We start from the raw sequence: 19,115 nt of genomic DNA, 5'->3' as shown, positions 1-19,115 counted from the left end.
AAGCTTGGTTCTGCATACATTTTTAGCATACGTTTGCTCCTGCTGGGTCAGCCGAGCAGCAAATTTCTACTTAACCACCTGCTATCATGATAGACATCAGGGCTGCATCTTTTGAGCCCAGTACTGAGCCTGAAAAGCGTTTCCAACCCCACTTACCAGTGAAACTTGCTATAATGTGCCTGGCTGCTCTTCACTGAAAAGCTGGTTCTGCAACATTTTTAGCATACGTTTGCTCCTGCTGGGTCAGCCGAGCAGCAAATTTCTACTTAACCACCTGCTATCATGAGAGACATCAGGACTGCATCTTTTGAGCCCAGTACTGAGCCTGAAAAGCGTTTCCAACCCCACTTACAAGTGAAACTTGCTAAAATGTGCCTCTCTGCTCTTCACTGAAAAGCTTGGTTCTGCATACATTTTTAGCATACGTTTGCTCCTGCTGGGTCAGGCCAAGCAGCAAATTTCTACTTAACCACCTGCTATCATGAGAGACATCAGGGCTGCATCTTTTGAGCCCAGTACTGAGCCTGAAAAGCGTTTCCAACCCCACTTACAAGTGAAACTTGCTAAAATGTGCCTCTCTGCTCTTCTCTGAAAAGCTTGGTTCTGCATACATTTTTAGCATACGTTTGCTCCTGCTGGGTCAGCCGAGCAGCGAATTTCTACTTAACCACCTGCTATCATGAGAGACATCAGGGCTGCATCTTTTGAGCCCAGTACTGAGCCTGAAAAGCGTTTCCAACCCCACTTACAAGTGAAACTTGCTAAAATGTGCCTCTCTGCTCTTCACTGAAAAGCTTGGTTCTGCATACATTTTTAGCATACGTTTGCTCCTGCTGGGTCAGCCGAGCAACAAATTTCTACTTAACCACCTGCTATCATGACAGACATCAGGGCTGCATCTTTTGAGCCCAGTACTGAGCCTGAAAAGCATTTCCAACCCCACTTACAAGTGAAACTTGCTAAAATGTGCCTCTCTGATCTTCACTGAAAAGCTTGGTTCTGCATACATTTTTAGCATACGTTTGCTCCTGCTTGGTCAGCCGAGCAGCAAATTTCTTACTTAACCACCTGCTATCATGAGAGACATCAGGGCTGCATCTTTTGAGCCCAGTACTGAGCCTGAAAAGCGTTTCCAACCCCACTTACAAGTGAAACTTGCTATAATGTGCCTGGCTGCTCTTCACTGAAAAGCTGGTTCTGCAACATTTTTAGCATACGTTTGCTCCTGCTGGGTCAGCCGAGCAGCAAATTTCTACTCAACCACCTGCTATCATGAGAGACATCAGGGCTGCATCTTTTGAGCCCAGTACTGAGCCTGAAAAGCGTTTCCAACCCCACTTACAAGTGAAACTTGCTAAAATGTGCCTCTCTGCTCTTCACTGAAAAGCTTGGTTCTGCATACATTTTTAGCATACGTTTGCTCCTGCTGGGTCAGCCAAGCAGCGAATTTCTACTTAACCACCTGCTATCATGAGAGACATCAGGGCTGCATCTTTTGAGCCCAGTACTGAGCCTGAAAAGCGTTTCCAACCCCACTTACAAGTGAAACTTGCTAAAATGTGCCTCTCTGCTCTTCACTGAAAAGCTTGGTTCTGCATAAATTTTTAGCATACGTTTGCTCCTGCTGGGTCAGCCAAGCAGCAAATTTCTACTTAACCACCTGCTATCATGATAGACATCAGGGCTGCATCTTTTGAGCCCAGTACTGAGCCTGAAAAGCGTTTCCAACCCCACTTACAAGTGAAACTTGCTAAAATGTGCCTCTCTGCTCTTCACTGAAAAGCTTGGTTCTGCATACATTTTTAGCATACGTTTGCTCCTGCTGGGTCAGCCGAGCAGCGAATTTCTAATTAACCACCTGCTATCATGAGAGACATCAGGGCTGCATCTTTTGAGCCCAGTACTGAGCCTGAAAAGTGTTTCCAACCCCACTTACAAGTGAAACTTGCTAAAATGTGCCTCTCTGCTCTTCACTGAAAAGCTTGGTTCTGCATACATTTTTAGCATACGTTTGCTCCTGCTGGGTCAGCCGAGCAGCAAATTTCTACTTAACCACCTGCTATCATGACAGACATCAGGGCTGCATCTTTTGAGCCCAGTACTGAGCCTGAAAAGCATTTCCAACCCCACTTACAAGTGAAACTTGCTAAAATGTGCCTCTCTGATCTTCACTGAAAAGCTTGGTTCTGCATACATTTTTAGCATACGTTTGCTCCTGCTTGGTCAGCCGAGCAGCACATTTCTTACTTAACCACCTGCTATCATGAGAGACATCAGGGCTGCATCTTTTGAGCCCAGTACTGAGCCTGAAAAGCGTTTCCAACCCCACTTACAAGTGAAACTTGCTATAATGTGCCTGGCTGCTCTTCACTGAAAAGCTGGTTCTGCAACATTTTTAGCATACGTTTGCTCCTGCTGGGTCAGCCGAGCAGCAAATTTCTACTCAACCACCTGCTATCATGAGAGACATCAGGGCTGCATCTTTTGAGCCCAGTACTGAGCCTGAAAAGCGTTTTCAACCCCACTTACAAGTGAAACTTGCTAAAATGTGCCTCTCTGCTCTTCACTGAAAAGCTTGGTTCTGCATACATTTTTAGCATACGTTTGCTCCTGCTGGGTCAGCCAAGCAGCGAATTTCTAATTAACCACCTGCTATCATGAGAGACATCAGGGCTGCATCTTTTGAGCCCAGTACTGAGCCTGAAAAGCATTTCCAACCCCACTTACAAGTGAAACTTGCTAAAATGTGCCTGGCTGCTCTTCACTGAAAAGCTGGTTCTGCATACATTTTTGGACTACGTTTGCTCCTGCTGGGTCAGCCGAGCAGCAAATTTCTACTTAACCACCTGCTATCATGAGAGACATCAGGGCTGCATCTTTTGAGCCCAGTACTGAGCCTGAAAAGCGTTTCCAACCCCACTTACAAGTGAAACTTGCTAAAATGTGCCTCTCTGCTCTTCACTGAAAAGCTTGGTTCTGCATAAATTTTTAGCATACGTTTGCTCCTGCTGGGTCAGCCAAGCAGCAAATTTCTACTTAACCACCTGCTATCATGATAGACGTCAGGGCTGCATCTTTTGAGCCCAGTACTGAGCCTGAAAAGCGTTTCCAACCCCACTTACAAGTGAAACTTGCTAAAATGTGCCTCTCTGCTCTTCACTGAAAAGCTTGGTTCTGCATACATTTTTAGCATACGTTTGCTCCTGCCGGGTCAGCCGAGCAGCGAATTTCTAATTAACCACCTGCTATCATGAGAGACATCAGGGCTGCATCTTTTGAGCCCAGTACTGAGCCTGAAAAGCGTTTCCAACCCCACTTACAAGTGAAACTTGCTATAATGTGTCTGGCTGCTCTTCACTGAAAAGCTGGTTCTGCAACATTTTTAGCATACGTTTGCTCCTGCTGGGTCAGCCGAGCAGCAAATTTCTACTCAACCACCTGCTATCATGAGAGACATCAGGGCTGCATCTTTTGAGCCCAGTACTGAGCCTGAAAAGCGTTTCCAACCCCACTTACAAGTGAAACTTGCTAAAATGTGCCTCTCTGCTCTTCACTGAAAAGCTTGGTTCTGCATACATTTTTAGCATACGTTTGCTCCTGCTGGGTCAGCCGAGCAGCGAATTTCTACTTAACCACCTGCTATCATGAGAGACATCAGGGCTGCATCTTTTGAGCCCAGTACTGAGCCTGAAAAGCGTTTCCAACCCCACTTACAAGTGAAACTTGCTAAAATGTGCCTCTCTGCTCTTCACTGAAAAGCTTGGTTCTGCATACATTTTTAGCATACGTTTGCTCCTGCTGTGTCAGCCGAGCAGCAAATTTCTACTTAACCACCTGCTATCATGACAGACATCAGGGCTGCATCTTTTGAGCCCAGTACTGAGCCTGAAAAGCATTTCCAACCCCACTTACAAGTGAAACTTGCTAAAATGTGCCTCTCTGCTCTTCACTGAAAAGCTTGGTTCTGCATACATTTTTAGCATACGTTTGCTCCTGCTTGGTCAGCCGAGCAGCAAATTTCTTACTTAACCACCTGCTATCATGAGAGACATCAGGGCTGCATCTTTTGAGCCCAGTACTGAGCCTGAAAAGCGTTTCCAACCCCACTTACAAGTGAATCTTGCTATAATGTGCCTGGCTGCTCTTCACTGAAAAGCTGGTTCTGCAACATTTTTAGCATACGTTTGCTCCTGCTGGGTCCGCCGAGCAGCAAATTTCTACTCAACCACCTGCTATCATGAGAGACATCAGGGCTGCATCTTTTGAGCCCAGTACTGAGCCTGAAAAGCGTTTCCAACCCCACTTACAAGTGAAACTTGCTAAAATGTGCCTCTCTGCTCTTCACTGAAAAGCTTGGTTCTGCATACATTTTTAGCATACGTTTGCTCCTGCTGGGTCAGCCAAGCAGCGAATTTCTAATTAACCACCTGCTATCATGAGAGACATCAGGGCTGCATCTTTTGAGCCCAGTACTGAGCCTGAAAAGCATTTCCAACCCCACTTACAAGTGAAACTTGCTAAAATGTGCCTGGCTGCTCTTCACTGAAAAGCTGGTTCTGCATACATTTTTGGCCTACGTTTGCTCCTGCTGGGTCAGCCGAGCAGCAAATTTCTACTTAACCACCTGCTATCATGAGAGACATCAGGGCTGCATCTTTTGAGCCCAGTACTGAGCCTGAAAAGCGTTTCCAACCCCACTTACAAGTGAAACTTGCTAAAATGTGCCTCTCTGCTCTTCACTGAAAAGCTTGGTTCTGCATACATTTTTAGCATACGTTTGCTCCTGCTGGGTCAGCCAAGCAGCAAATTTCTACTTAACCACCTGCTATCATGATAGACATCAGGGCTGCATCTTTTGAGCCCAGTACTGAGCCTGAAAAGCGTTTCCAACCCCACTTACAAGTGAAACTTGCTAAAATGTGCCTCTCTGCTCTTCACTGAAAAGCTTGGTTCTGCATACAATTTTTAGCATACGTTTGCTCCTGCTGGGTCAGCCGAGCAGCAAATTTCTAATTAACCACCTGCTATCATGAGAGACATCAGGGCTGCATCTTTTGAGCCCAGTACTGAGCCTGAAAAGCATTTCCAACCCCACTTACAAGTGAAACTTGCTAAAATGTGCCTGGCTGCTCTTCACTGAAAAGCTGGTTCTGCAACATTTTTAGCATACGTTTGCTCCTGCTGAGTCAGCCGAGCAGCAAATTTCTACTTAACCACCTGCTATCATGAGAGACATCAGGGCTGCATCTTTTGAGCCCAGTACTGAGCCTGAAAGCATTTCCAACCCCACTTACAAGTGAAACTTGCTAAAATGTGCCTGGCTGCTCTTCACTGAAAAGCTGGTTCTGCAACATTTTTAGCATACGTTTGCTTCTGCTGGGTCAGCCGAGCAGCAAATTTCTACTCAACCACCTGCTATGATGAGAGACATCAGGGCTGCATCTTTTGAGCCCAGTACTGAGCCTGAAAAGCGTTTCCAACCCCACTTACAAGTGAAACTTGCTAAAATGTGCCTGGCTGCTCTTCACTGAAAAGCTGGTTCTGCATACATTTTTGGCCTACGTTTGCTCCTGCTGGGTCAGTCGAGCAGTGAATTTCTAATTAACCACCTGCTATCATGAGAGACATCAGGGCTGCATCTTTTGAGCCCAGTACTGAGCCTGAAAAGCGTTTCTAACCCCACTTACAAGTGAAACTTGCTAAAATGTGCCTCTCTGCTCTTCACTGAAAAGCTTGGTTCTGCATACATTTTTAGCATATGTTTGCTCCTGCTGGGTCAGCCGAGCAGCGAATTTCTACTTAACCACCTGCTATCATGAGAGACATCAAGGCTGCATCTTTTGAGCCCAGTACTGAGCCTGAAAAGCATTTCCAACCCCACTTACAAGTGAAACTTGCTAAAATGTGCCTCTCTGCTCTTCACTGAAAAGCTTGGTTCTGCATACATTTTTAGCATACGTTTGCTCCTGCTGGGACAGCCGAGCAGCAAATTTCTACTTAACCACCTGCTATCATGATAGACATCAGGGCTGCATCTTTTGAGCCCAGTACTGAGCCTGAAAAGGGTTTCCAACCCCTCTTACAAGTGAAACTTGCTATAATGTGTCTGGCTGCTCTTCACTGAAAAGCTTTTTCTGCAACATTTTTAGCATACGTTTGCTCCTGCTGGGTCAGCCGAGCAGCAAATTTCTACTCAACCACCTGCTATCATGAGAGACATCAGGGCTGCATCTTTTGAGCCCAGTACTGAGCCTGAAAAGCGTTTCCAACCCCACTTACAAGTGAAACTTGCTAAAATGTGCCTGGCTGCTCTTCACTGAAAAGCTGGTTCTGCAACATTTTTAGCATACGTTTGCTCCTGCTGGGTCAGCCGAGCAGCAAATTTCTAATTAACCACCTGCTATCATGATAGACATCAGGGCTGCATCTTTTGAGCCCAGTACTGAGCCTGAAAAGCGTTTCCAACCCCACTTACAAGTGAAACTTGCTAAAATGTACCTCTCTGCTCTTCACTGAAAAGCTTGGTTCTGCATCCATTTTTAGCATACGTTTGCTCCTGCTGGGTCAGCCGAGCAGTGAATTTCTAATTAACCACCTGCTATCATGATAGACATCAGGGCTGCATCTTTTGAGCCCAGTACTGAGCCTGAAAAGCGTTTCCAACCCCACTTACAAGTGAAACTTGCTCAAATGTGCCTGGCTGCTCTTCACTGAAAAGCTGGTTCTGCAAACATTTTTGGCCTACGTTTGCTCCTGCTGGGTCAGCCGAGCAGCAAATTTCTACTTAACCACCTGCTATCATGAGAGACATCAGGGCTGCATCTTTTGAGCCCAGTACTGAGCCTGAAAAGCGTTTCTAACCCCACTTACAAGTGAAACTTGCTAAAATGTGCCTCTCTGCTCTTCACTGAAAAGCTTGGTTCTGCATACATTTTTAGCATACGTTTGCTCCTGCTGGGTCAGCCGAGCAGCGAATTTCTACTTAACCACCTGCTATCATGAGAGACATCAAGGCTGCATCTTTTGAGCCCAGTACTGAGCCTGAAAAGCATTTCCAACCCCACTTACAAGTGAAACTTGCTAAAATGTGCCTCTCTGCTCTTCACTGAAAAGCTTGGTTCTGCATACATTTTTAGCATACGTTTGCTCCTGCTGGGTCAGCCGAGCAGCAAATTTCTACTTAACCACCTGCTATCATGATAGACATCAGGGCTGCATCTTTTGAGCCCAGTACTGAGCCTGAAAAGCGTTTCCAACCCCACTTACAAGTGAAACTTGCTAAAATGTGCCTGGCTGCTCTTCAGTGAAAAGCTTGGTTCTGCATTCATTTTTAGCATACGTTTGCTCCTGCTGGGTCAGCCGAGCTTCAAATTTCTACTTAACCACCTGCTATCATGAGAGACATCAGGGCTGCATCTTTTGAGCCCAGTAATGAGCCTGAAAAGCGTTTCCAACCCCACTTACAAGTGAAACTTGCTAAAATGTGCCTCTCTGCTCTTCACTGAAAAGCTTGGTTCTGCATACATTTTTAGAATACGTTTGCTCCTGCTGGGTCAGCCGAGCAGCAAATTTCTACTTAACCACCTGCTATCATGAGAGACATCAGGCTGCATCTTTTGAGCCCAGTACTGAGCCTGAAAAGTGTTTCCAACCCCACTTACAAGTGAAACTTGCTAAAATGTGCCTGGCTGCTCTTCACTGAAAAGCTGGTTCTGCATACATTTTTGGCCTACGTTTGCTCCTGCTGGGTCAGTCGAGCAGCAAATTTCTAATTAACCACCTGCTATCATGAGAGACATCAGGGCTGCATCTTTTGAGCCCAGTACTGAGCCTGAAAAGCGTTTCCAACCCCACTTACAAGTGAAACTTGCTAAAATGTGCCTCTCTGCTCTTCACTGAAAAGCTTGGTTCTGCATACATTTTTAGCATACGTTTGCTCCTGCTGGGTCAGCCGAGCAGCAAATTTCTACTTAACCACCTGCTATCATGAGAGACATCAGGGCTGCATCTTTTGAGCCCAGTACTGAGCCTGAAAAGCATTTCCAACCCCACTTACAAGTGAAACTTGCTAAAATGTGCCTGGCTGCTCTTCACTGAAAAGCTGGTTCTGCAACATTTTTAGCATACGTTTGCTCCTGCTGGGTCAGCCGAGCAGCAAATTTCTACTTAACTACCTGCTATCATGAGAGACATCAGGGCTGCATCTTTTGAGCCCAGTACTGAGCCTGAAAAGCGTTTCCAACCCCACTTACAAGTGAAACTTGCTAAAATGTGCCTCTCTGCTCTTCACTGAAAAGCTTGGTTCTGCATACATTTTTAGCATACGTTTGCTCCTGCTGGGTCAGCCGAGCAGCAAATTTCTACTTAACCACCTGCTATCATGAGAGACATCAGGGCTGCATCTTTAGAGCCCAGTACTGAGCCTGAAAAGCATTTCCAACCCCACTTACAAGTGAAACTTGCTAAAATGTGCCTGGCTGCTCTTCACTGAAAAGCTGGTTCTGCATAAATTTTTGGCATACGTTTGCTCCTGCTGGGTCAGCCGAGCAGCGAATTTCTAATTAACCACCTGCTATCATGAGAGACATCAGGGCTGCATCTTTTGAGCCCAGTACTGAGCCTGAAAAGCGTTTCCAACCCCACTTACAAGTGAAACTTGCTAAAATGTGGCTCTCTGCTCTTCACTGAAAAGCTTGGTTCTGCATAAATTTTTAGCATACGTTTGCTCCTGCTGGGTCAGCCGAGCAGCAAATTTCTACTTAACCACCTGCTATCATGATAGACATCAGGGCTGCATCTTTTGAGCACAGTGCTGAGCCTGAAAGCGTTTCCAACCCCACTTACAAGTGAAACTTGCTAAAATGTGCCTGGATGCTCTTCACTGAAAAGCTTGGTTCTGCATACATTTTTAGCATACGTTTGCTCCTGTTGGGTCAGCCGAGCAGCGAATTTCTAATTAACCACCTGCTATCATGAGAGACATAAGGGCTGCATCTTTTGAGCCCAGTACTGAGCCTGAAAAGCATTTCCAACCCCACTTACAAGTGAAACTTGCTAAAATGTGCCTCTCTGCTCTTCACTGAAAAGCTTGGTTCTGCATACATTTTTAGCATACGTTTGCTCCTGCTGGGTCAGCCGAGCAGCGAATTTCTAATTAACCACCTGCTATCATGAGAGACATCAGGGCTGCATCTTTTGAGCCCAGTACTGAGCCTGAAAAGCATTTCCAACCCCACTTACAAGTGAAACTTGCTAAAATGTGCCTGGCTGCTCTTCACTGAAAAGCTGGTTCTGCATACATTTTTGGCCTACGTTTGCTCCTGCTGGGTCAGTCGAGCAGCGAATTTCTAATTAACCACCTGCTATCATGAGAGACATCAGGGCATCATCTTTTGAGCACAGTACTGAGCCTGAAAAGCATTTCCAACCCCACTTACAAGTGAAACTTGCTAAAATGTGCCTGGCTGCTCTTCACTGAAAAGCTGGTTCTGCATACATTTTTGGCCTACGTTTGCTCCTGCTGGGTCAGTCGAGCAGCGAATTTCTAATTAACCACCTGCTATCATGAGAGACATCAGGGCATCATCTTTTGAGCCCAGTACTGAGCCTGAAAAGCGTTTCCAACCCCACTTACAAGTGAAACTTGCTAAAATGTGCCTCTCTGCTCTTCACTCAAAAACGTGGTTCTGCATAAATTTTTAGCATACGTTTGCTCCTGCTGGGTCAGCCGAGCAGCAAATTTCTACTTAACCACCTGCTATCATGATAGACATCAGGGCTGCATCTTTTGAGCCCAGTACTGAGCCTGAAAAGCGTTTCCAACCCCACTTACAAGTGAAACTTGCTAAAATGTGCCTGGCTGCTCTTCACTGAAAAGCTTGGTTCTGCATACATTTTTAGCATACGTTTGCTCTTGTTGGGTCAGCCGAGCAGCGAATTTCTAATTAATCACCTGCTATCATGAGAGACATCATGGCTGCATCTTTTGAGCCCAGTACTGAGCCTGAAAAGCGTTTCCAACCCCACTTACAAGTGAAACTTGCTAAAATGTGCCTGGCTGCTCTTCACTGAAAAGCTTGGTTCTGCATACATTTTTAGCATACGTTTGCTCCTGTTGGGTCAGCCGAGCAGCGAATTTCTAATTAATCACCTGCTATCATGAGAGACATCATGGCTGCATCTTTTGAGCCCAGTACTGAGCCTGAAAAGCGTTTCCAACCCCACGTACAAGTGAAACTTGTTAACATGTGTCTCTCTGCTCTTCACTGAAAAGCTTGGTTCTGCATACATTTTTAGAATACGTTTGCTCTTGCTGGGTCAGCCGAGCAGCGAATTTCTACTTAACCACCTGCTATCATGAGAGACATCAGGGCTGCATCTTTTGAGCCCAGTACTGAGCCTGAAAAGCGTTTCTAACCCCACTTACAAGTGAAACTTGCTAAAATGTGCCTCTCTGCTCTTCACTGAAAAGCTTGGTTCTGCATACATTTTTAGCATACGTTTGCTCCTGCTGGGTCAGCCGAGCAGCGAATTTCTACTTAACCACCTGCTATCATGAGAGACATCAAGGCTGCATCTTTTGAGCCCAGTACTGAGCCTGAAAAGCATTTCCAACCCCACTTACAAGTGAAACTTGCTAAAATGTGCCTCTCTGCTCTTCACTGAAAAGCTTGGTTCTGCATACATTTTTAGCATACGTTTGCTCCTGCTGGGTCAGCCGAGCAGCAAATTTCTACTTAACCACCTGCTATCATGATAGACATCAGGGCTGCATCTTTTGAGCCCAGTACTGAGCCTGAAAAGCGTTTCCAACCCCACTTACAAGTGAAACTTGCTAAAATGTGCCTGGCTGCTCTTCAGTGAAAAGCTTGGTTCTGCATTCATTTTTAGCATACGTTTGCTCCTGCTGGGTCAGCCGAGCAGCGAAGTTCTAATTAACCACCTGCTATCATGAGAGACATCAGGGCTGCATCTTTTGAGCCCAGTACTGAGCCTGAAAAGCATTTCCAACCCCACTTACAAGTGAAACTTGCTAAAATGTGCCTGGCTGCTCTTCACTGAAAAGCTGGTTCTGCATACATTTTTGGCCTACGTTTGCTCCTGCTGGGTCAGCCGAGCAGCAAATTTCTACTTAACCACCTGCTATCATGATAGACATCAGGGCTGCATCTTTTGAGCCCAGTACTGAGCCTGAAAAGCGTTTCTAACCCCACTTACAAGTGAAACTTGCTAAAATGTGCCTCTCTGCTCTTCACTGAAAAGCTTGGTTCTGCATAAATTTTTAGCATACATTTGCTCCTGCTGGGTCAGCCGAGCAGCGAATTTCTACTTAACCACCTGCTATCATGAGAGACATCAAGGCTGCATCTTTTGAGCCCAGTACTGAGCCTGAAAAGCATTTCCAACCCCACTTACAAGTGAAACTTGCTAAAATGTGCCTGGCTGCTCTTCAGTGAAAAGCTTGGTTCTGCATTCATTTTTAGCATACGTTTGCTCCTGCTGGGTCAGCCGAGCAGCGAAATTCTAATTAACCACCTGCTATCATGAGAGACATCAGGGCTGCATCTTTTGAGCCCAGTACTGAGCCTGAAAAGCATTTCCAACCCCACTTACAAGTGAAACTTGCTAAAATGTGCCTGGCTGCTCTTCACTGAAAAGCTGGTTCTGCATACATTTTTGGCCTACGTTTGCTCCTGCTGGGTCAGCCGAGCAGCAAATTTCTACTTAACCACCTGCTATCATGATAGACATCAGGGCTGCATCTTTTGAGCCCAGTACTGAGCCTGAAAAGCGTTTCTAACCCCACTTACAAGTGAAACTTGCTAAAATGTGCCTCTCTGCTCTTCACTGAAAAGCTTGGTTCTGCATACATTTTTAGCATACGTTTGCTCCTGCTGGGTCAGCCGAGCAGCGAATTTCTACTTAACCACCTGCTATCATGAGAGACATCAAGGCTGCATCTTTTGAGCCCAGTACTGAGCCTGAAAAGCATTTCCAACCCCACTTACAAGTGAAACTTGCTAAAATGTGCCTCTCTGCTCTTCACTGAAAAGCTTGGTTCTGCATACATTTTTAGCATACGTTTGCTCCTGCTGGGTCAGCCGAGCAGCAAATTTCTACTTAACCACCTGCTATCATGATAGACATCAGGGCTGCATCTTTTGAGCCCAGTACTGAGCCTGAAAAGCGTTTCCAACCCCACTTACAAGTGAAACTTGCTAAAATGTGCCTGGCTGCTCTTCAGTGAAAAGCTTGGTTCTGCATTCATTTTTAGCATACGTTTGCTCCTGCTGGGTCAGCCGAGCAGCGAAGTTCTAATTAACCACCTGCTATCATGAGAGACATCAGGGCTGCATCTTTTGAGCCCAGTACTGAGCCTGAAAAGCATTTCCAACCCCACTTACAAGTGAAACTTGCTAAAATGTGCCTGGCTGCTCTTCACTGAAAAGCTGGTTCTGCATACATTTTTGGCCTACGTTTGCTCCTGCTGGGTCAGCCGAGCTTCAAATTTCTACTTAACCACCTGCTATCATGAGAGACATCAGGGCTGCATCTTTTGAGCCCAGTAATGAGCCTGAAAAGCGTTTCCAACCCCACTTACAAGTGAAACTTGCTAAAATGTGCCTCTCTGCTCTTCACTGAAAAGCTTGGTTCTGCATACATTTTTAGAATACGTTTGCTCCTGCTGGGTCAGCCGAGCAGCAAATTTCTACTTAACCACCTGCTATCATGAGAGACATCAGGCTGCATCTTTTGAGCCCAGTACTGAGCCTGAAAAGTGTTTCCAACCCCACTTACAAGTGAAACTTGCTAAAATGTGCCTGGCTGCTCTTCACTGAAAAGCTGGTTCTGCATACATTTTTGGCCTACGTTTGCTCCTGCTGGGTCAGTCGAGCAGCAAATTTCTAATTAACCACCTGCTATCATGAGAGACATCAGGGCTGCATCTTTTGAGCCCAGTACTGAGCCTGAAAAGCGTTTCCAACCCCACTTACAAGTGAAACTTGCTAAAATGTGCCTCTCTGCTCTTCACTGAAAAGCTTGGTTCTGCATACATTTTTAGCATACGTTTGCTCCTGCTGGGTCAGCCGAGCAGCAAATTTCTACTTAACCACCTGCTATCATGAGAGACATCAGGGCTGCATCTTTTGAGCCCAGTACTGAGCCTGAAAAGCATTTCCAACCCCACTTACAAGTGAAACTTGCTAAAATGTGCCTGGCTGCTCTTCACTGAAAAGCTGGTTCTGCAACATTTTTAGCATACGTTTGCTCCTGCTGGGTCAGCCGAGCAGCAAATTTCGACTTAACTACCTGCTATCATGAGAGACATCAGGGCTGCATCTTTTGAGCCCAGTACTGAGCCTGAAAAGCGTTTCCAACCCCACTTACAAGTGAAACTTGCTAAAATGTGCCTCTCTGCTCTTCACTGAAAAGCTTGGTTCTGCATACATTTTTAGCATACGTTTGCTCCTGCTGGGTCAGCCGAGCAGCAAATTTCTAATTAACCACCTGCTATCATGAGAGACATCAGGGCTGCATCTTTAGAGCCCAGTACTGAGCCTGAAAAGCATTTCCAACCCCACTTACAAGTGAAACTTGCTAAAATGTGCCTGGCTGCTCTTCACTGAAAAGCTGGTTCTGCATACATTTTTGGCATACGTTTGCTCCTGCTGGGTCAGCCGAGCAGCGAATTTCTAATTAACCACCTGCTATCATGAGAGACATCAGGGCTGCATCTTTTGAGCCCAGTACTGAGCCTGAAAAGCGTTTCCAACCCCACTTACAAGTGAAACTTGCTAAAATGTGCCTCTCTGCTCTTCACTGAAAAGCTTGGTTCTGCATACATTTTTAGAATACGTTTGCTCTTGCTGGGTCAGCCGAGCAGCGAATTTCTACTTAACCACCTGCTATCATGAGAGACATCAGGGCTGCATCTTTTGAGCCCAGTACTGAGCCTGAAAAGCGTTTCTAACCCCACTTACAAGTGAAACTTGCTAAAATGTGCCTCTCTGCTCTTCACTGAAAAGCTTGGTTCTGCATACATTTTTAGCATACGTTTGCTCCTGCTGGGTCAGCCGAGCAGCGAATTTCTACTTAACCACCTGCTATCATGAGAGACATCAAGGCTGCATCTTTTGAGCCCAGTACTGAGCCTGAAAAGCATTTCCAACCCCACTTACAAGTGAAACTTGCTAAAATGTGCCTCTCTGCTCTTCACTGAAAAGCTTGGTTCTGCATACATTTTTAGCATACGTTTGCTCCTGCTGGGTCAGCCGAGCAGCAAATTTCTACTTAACCACCTGCTATCATGATAGACATCAGGGCTGCATCTTTTGAGCCCAGTACTGAGCCTGAAAAGCGTTTCCAACCCCACTTACAAGTGAAACTTGCTAAAATGTGCCTGGCTGCTCTTCAGTGAAAAGCTTGGTTCTGCATTCATTTTTAGCATACGTTTGCTCCTGCTGGGTCAGCCGAGCAGCGAAGTTCTAATTAACCACCTGCTATCATGAGAGACATCAGGGCTGCATCTTTTGAGCCCAGTACTGAGCCTGAAAAGCATTTCCAACCCCACTTACAAGTGAAACTTGCTAAAATGTGCCTGGCTGCTCTTCACTGAAAAGCTGGTTCTGCATACATTTTTGGCCTACGTTTGCTCCTGCTGGGTCAGCCGAGCAGCAAATTTCTACTTAACCACCTGCTATCATGATAGACATCAGGGCTGCATCTTTTGAGCCCAGTACTGAGCCTGAAAAGCGTTTCTAACCCCACTTACAAGTGAAACTTGCTAAAATGTGCCTCTCTGCTCTTCACTGAAAAGCTTGGTTCTGCATAAATTTTTAGCATACATTTGCTCCTGCTGGGTCAGCCGAGCAGCGAATTTCTACTTAACCACCTGCTATCATGAGAGACATCAAGGCTGCATCTTTTGAGCCCAGTACTGAGCCTGAAAAGCATTTCCAACCCCACTTACAAGTGAAACTTGCTAAAATGTGCCTGGCTGCTCTTCAGTGAAAAGCTTGGTTCTGCATTCATTTTTAGCATACGTTTGCTCCTGCTGGGTCAGCCGAGCAGCGAAATTCTAATTAACCACCTGCTATCATGAGAGACATCAGGGCTGCATCTTTTGAGCCCAGTACTGAGCCTGAAAAGCATTTCCAACCCCACTTACAAGTGAAACTTGCTAAAATGTGCCTGGCTGCTCTTCACTGAAAAGCTGGTTCTGCATACATTTTTGGCCTACGTTTGCTCCTGCTGGGTCAGCCGAGCAGCAAATTTCTACTTAACCACCTGCTATCATGATAGACATCAGGGCTGCATCTTTTGAGCCCAGTACTGAGCCTGAAAAGCGTTTCTAACCCCACTTACAAGTGAAACTTGCTAAAATGTGCCTCTCTGCTCTTCACTGAAAAGCTTGGTTCTGCATACATTTTTAGCATACGTTTGCTCCTGCTGGGTCAGCCGAGCAGCGAATTTCTACTTAACCACCTGCTATCATGAGAGACATCAAGGCTGCATCTTTTGAGCCCAGTACTGAGCCTGAAAAGCATTTCCAACCCCACTTACAAGTGAAACTTGCTAAAATGTGCCTCTCTGCTCTTCACTGAAAAGCTTGGTTCTGCATACATTTTTAGCATACGTTTGCTCCTGCTGGGTCAGCCGAGCAGCAAATTTCTACTTAACCACCTGCTATCATGATAGACATCAGGGCTGCATCTTTTGAGCCCAGTACTGAGCCTGAAAAGCGTTTCCAACCCCACTTACAAGTGAAACTTGCTAAAATGTGCCTGGCTGCTCTTCAGTGAAAAGCTTGGTTCTGCATTCATTTTTAGCATACGTTTGCTCCTGCTGGGTCAGCCGAGCAGCGAAGTTCTAATTAACCACCTGCTATCATGAGAGACATCAGGGCTGCATCTTTTGAGCCCAGTACTGAGCCTGAAAAGCATTTCCAACCCCACTTACAAGTGAAACTTGCTAAAATGTGCCTGGCTGCTCTTCACTGAAAAGCTGGTTCTGCATACATTTTTGGCCTACGTTTGCTCCTGCTGGGTCAGCCGAGCTTCAAATTTCTACTTAACCACCTGCTATCATGAGAGACATCAGGGCTGCATCTTTTGAGCCCAGTAATGAGCCTGAAAAGCGTTTCCAACCCCACTTACAAGTGAAACTTGCTAAAATGTGCCTCTCTGCTCTTCACTGAAAAGCTTGGTTCTGCATACATTTTTAGAATACGTTTGCTCCTGCTGGGTCAGCCGAGCAGCAAATTTCTACTTAACCACCTGCTATCATGAGAGACATCAGGCTGCATCTTTTGAGCCCAGTACTGAGCCTGAAAAGTGTTTCCAACCCCACTTACAAGTGAAACTTGCTAAAATGTGCCTGGCTGCTCTTCACTGAAAAGCTGGTTCTGCATACATTTTTGGCCTACGTTTGCTCCTGCTGGGTCAGTCGAGCAGCAAATTTCTAATTAACCACCTGCTATCATGAGAGACATCAGGGCTGCATCTTTTGAGCCCAGTACTGAGCCTGAAAAGCGTTTCCAACCCCACTTACAAGTGAAACTTGCTAAAATGTGCCTCTCTGCTCTTCACTGAAAAGCTTGGTTCTGCATACATTTTTAGCATACGTTTGCTCCTGCTGGGTCAGCCGAGCAGCAAATTTCTACTTAACCACCTGCTATCATGAGAGACATCAGGGCTGCATCTTTTGAGCCCAGTACTGAGCCTGAAAAGCATTTCCAACCCCACTTACAAGTGAAACTTGCTAAAATGTGCCTGGCTGCTCTTCACTGAAAAGCTGGTTCTGCAACATTTTTAGCATACGTTTGCTCCTGCTGGGTCAGCCGAGCAGCAAATTTCGACTTAACTACCTGCTATCATGAGAGACATCAGGGCTGCATCTTTTGAGCCCAGTACTGAGCCTGAAAAGCGTTTCCAACCCCACTTACAAGTGAAACTTGCTAAAATGTGCCTCTCTGCTCTTCACTGAAAAGCTTGGTTCTGCATACATTTTTAGCATACGTTTGCTCCTGCTGGGTCAGCCGAGCAGCAAATTTCTAATTAACCACCTGCTATCATGAGAGACATCAGGGCTGCATCTTTAGAGCCCAGTACTGAGCCTGAAAAGCATTTCCAACCCCACTTACAAGTGAAACTTGCTAAAATGTGCCTGGCTGCTCTTCACTGAAAAGCTGGTTCTGCATACATTTTTGGCATACGTTTGCTCCTGCTGGGTCAGCCGAGCAGCGAATTTCTAATTAACCACCTGCTATCATGAGAGACATCAGGGCTGCATCTTTTGAGCCCAGTACTGAGCCTGAAAAGCGTTTCCAACCCCACTTACAAGTGAAACTTGCTAAAATGTGGCTCTCTGCTCTTCACTGAAAAGCTTGGTTCTGCATACATTTTTAGCATACATTTGCTCCTGCTGGGTCAGCCGAGCAGCAAATTTCTACTTAACCACCTGCTATCATGATAGACATCAGGGCTGCATCTTTTGAGCCCAGTACTGAGCCTGAAAGCGTTTCCAACCCCACTTACAAGTGAAACTTGCTAAAATGTGCCTGGATGCTCTTCACTGAAAAGCTTGGTTCTGCATACATTTTTAGCATACGTTTGCTCCTGTTGGGTCAGCCGAGCAGCGAATTTCTAATTAACCACCTGCTATCATGAGAGACATCAGGGCTGCATCTTTTGAGCCCAGTACTGAGCCTGAAAAGCATTTCCAACCCCACTTACAAGTGAAACTTGCTAAAATGTGCCTGGCTGCTCTTCACTGAAAAGCTGGTTCTGCAATATTTTTAGCATACGTTTGCTTCTGCTGGGTCAGCCGAGCAGCAAATTTCTACTTAACCACCTGCTATCATGAGAGACATCAGGACTGCATCTTTTGAGCCCAGTACTGAGCCTGAAAAGCGTTTCCAACCCCACTTACAAGTGAAACTTGCTAAAATGTGCCTCTCTGCTCTTCACTGAAAAGCTTGGTTCTGCATACATTTTTAGCATACGTTTGCTCCTGCTGGGTCAGCCGAGCAGCGAATTTCTAATTAACCACCTGCTATCATGAGAGACATCAGGGCTGCATCTTTTGAGCCCAGTACTGAGCCTGAAAAGCATTTCCAACCCCACTTACAAGTGAAACTTGCTAAAATGTGCCTGGCTGCTCTTCACTGAAAAGCTGGTTCTGCATACATTTTTGGCCTACGTTTGCTCCTGCTGGGTCAGTCGAGCAGCGAATTTCTAATTAACCACCTGCTATCATGAGAGACATCAGGGCATCATCTTTTGAGCACAGTACTGAGCCTGAAAAGCATTTCCAACCCCACTTACAAGTGAAACTTGCTAAAATGTGCCTGGCTGCTCTTCACTGAAAAGCTGGTTCTGCATACATTTTTGGCCTACGTTTGCTACTGCTGGGTCATTCGAGCAGCGAATTTCTAATTAACCACCTGCTATCATGAGAGACATCAGGGCTGCATCTTTTGAGCCCAGTACTGAGCCTGAAAAGCGTTTCCAACCCCACTTACAAGTGAAACTTGCTAAAATGTGCCTCTCTGCTCTTCACTGAAAAGCTTGGTTGTGCATACATTTTTAGCATACGTTTGCTCCTGCTGGGTCAGCCGAGCAGCGAAGTTCTAATTAACCACCTGCTATCATGAGAGACATCAGGGCTGCATATTTTGAGCCTAGTACTGAGCCTGAAAAGCATTTCCAACCCCACTTACAAGTGAAACTTGCTAAAATGTGCCTGGCTGCTCTTCACTGAAAAGCTGGTTCTGCAACATTTTTAGCATACGTTTGCTCCTGCTGGGTCAGCCGAGCAGCAAATTTCTACTTAACCCCCTGCTATCATGAGAGACATCAGGGCTGCATCTTTTTAGCCCAGTACTGAGCCTGAAAAGCGTTTCCAACCCCACTTACAAGTGAAACTTGCTAAAATGTGCCTCTCTGCTCTTCACTGAAAAGCTTGGTTCTGCATATATTTTTAGCATACGTTTGCTCCTGCTGGGTCAGCCGAGCAGCAAACTTCTACTTAACCACCTGCTATCATGAGAGACATCAGGGCTGCATCTTTTGAGCCCAGTACTGAGCCTGAAAAGTGTTTCCAACCCCACTTAC

Source organism: Lissotriton helveticus, chromosome 2_1 (genome assembly GCF_964261635.1).
Source record: "Lissotriton helveticus chromosome 2_1, aLisHel1.1, whole genome shotgun sequence".
Lineage (NCBI taxonomy): Eukaryota > Metazoa > Chordata > Amphibia > Caudata > Salamandridae > Lissotriton > Lissotriton helveticus.
The sequence above is the reverse complement of the archived record's forward strand: the minus strand, read 5'-3'. Positions refer to the sequence as shown.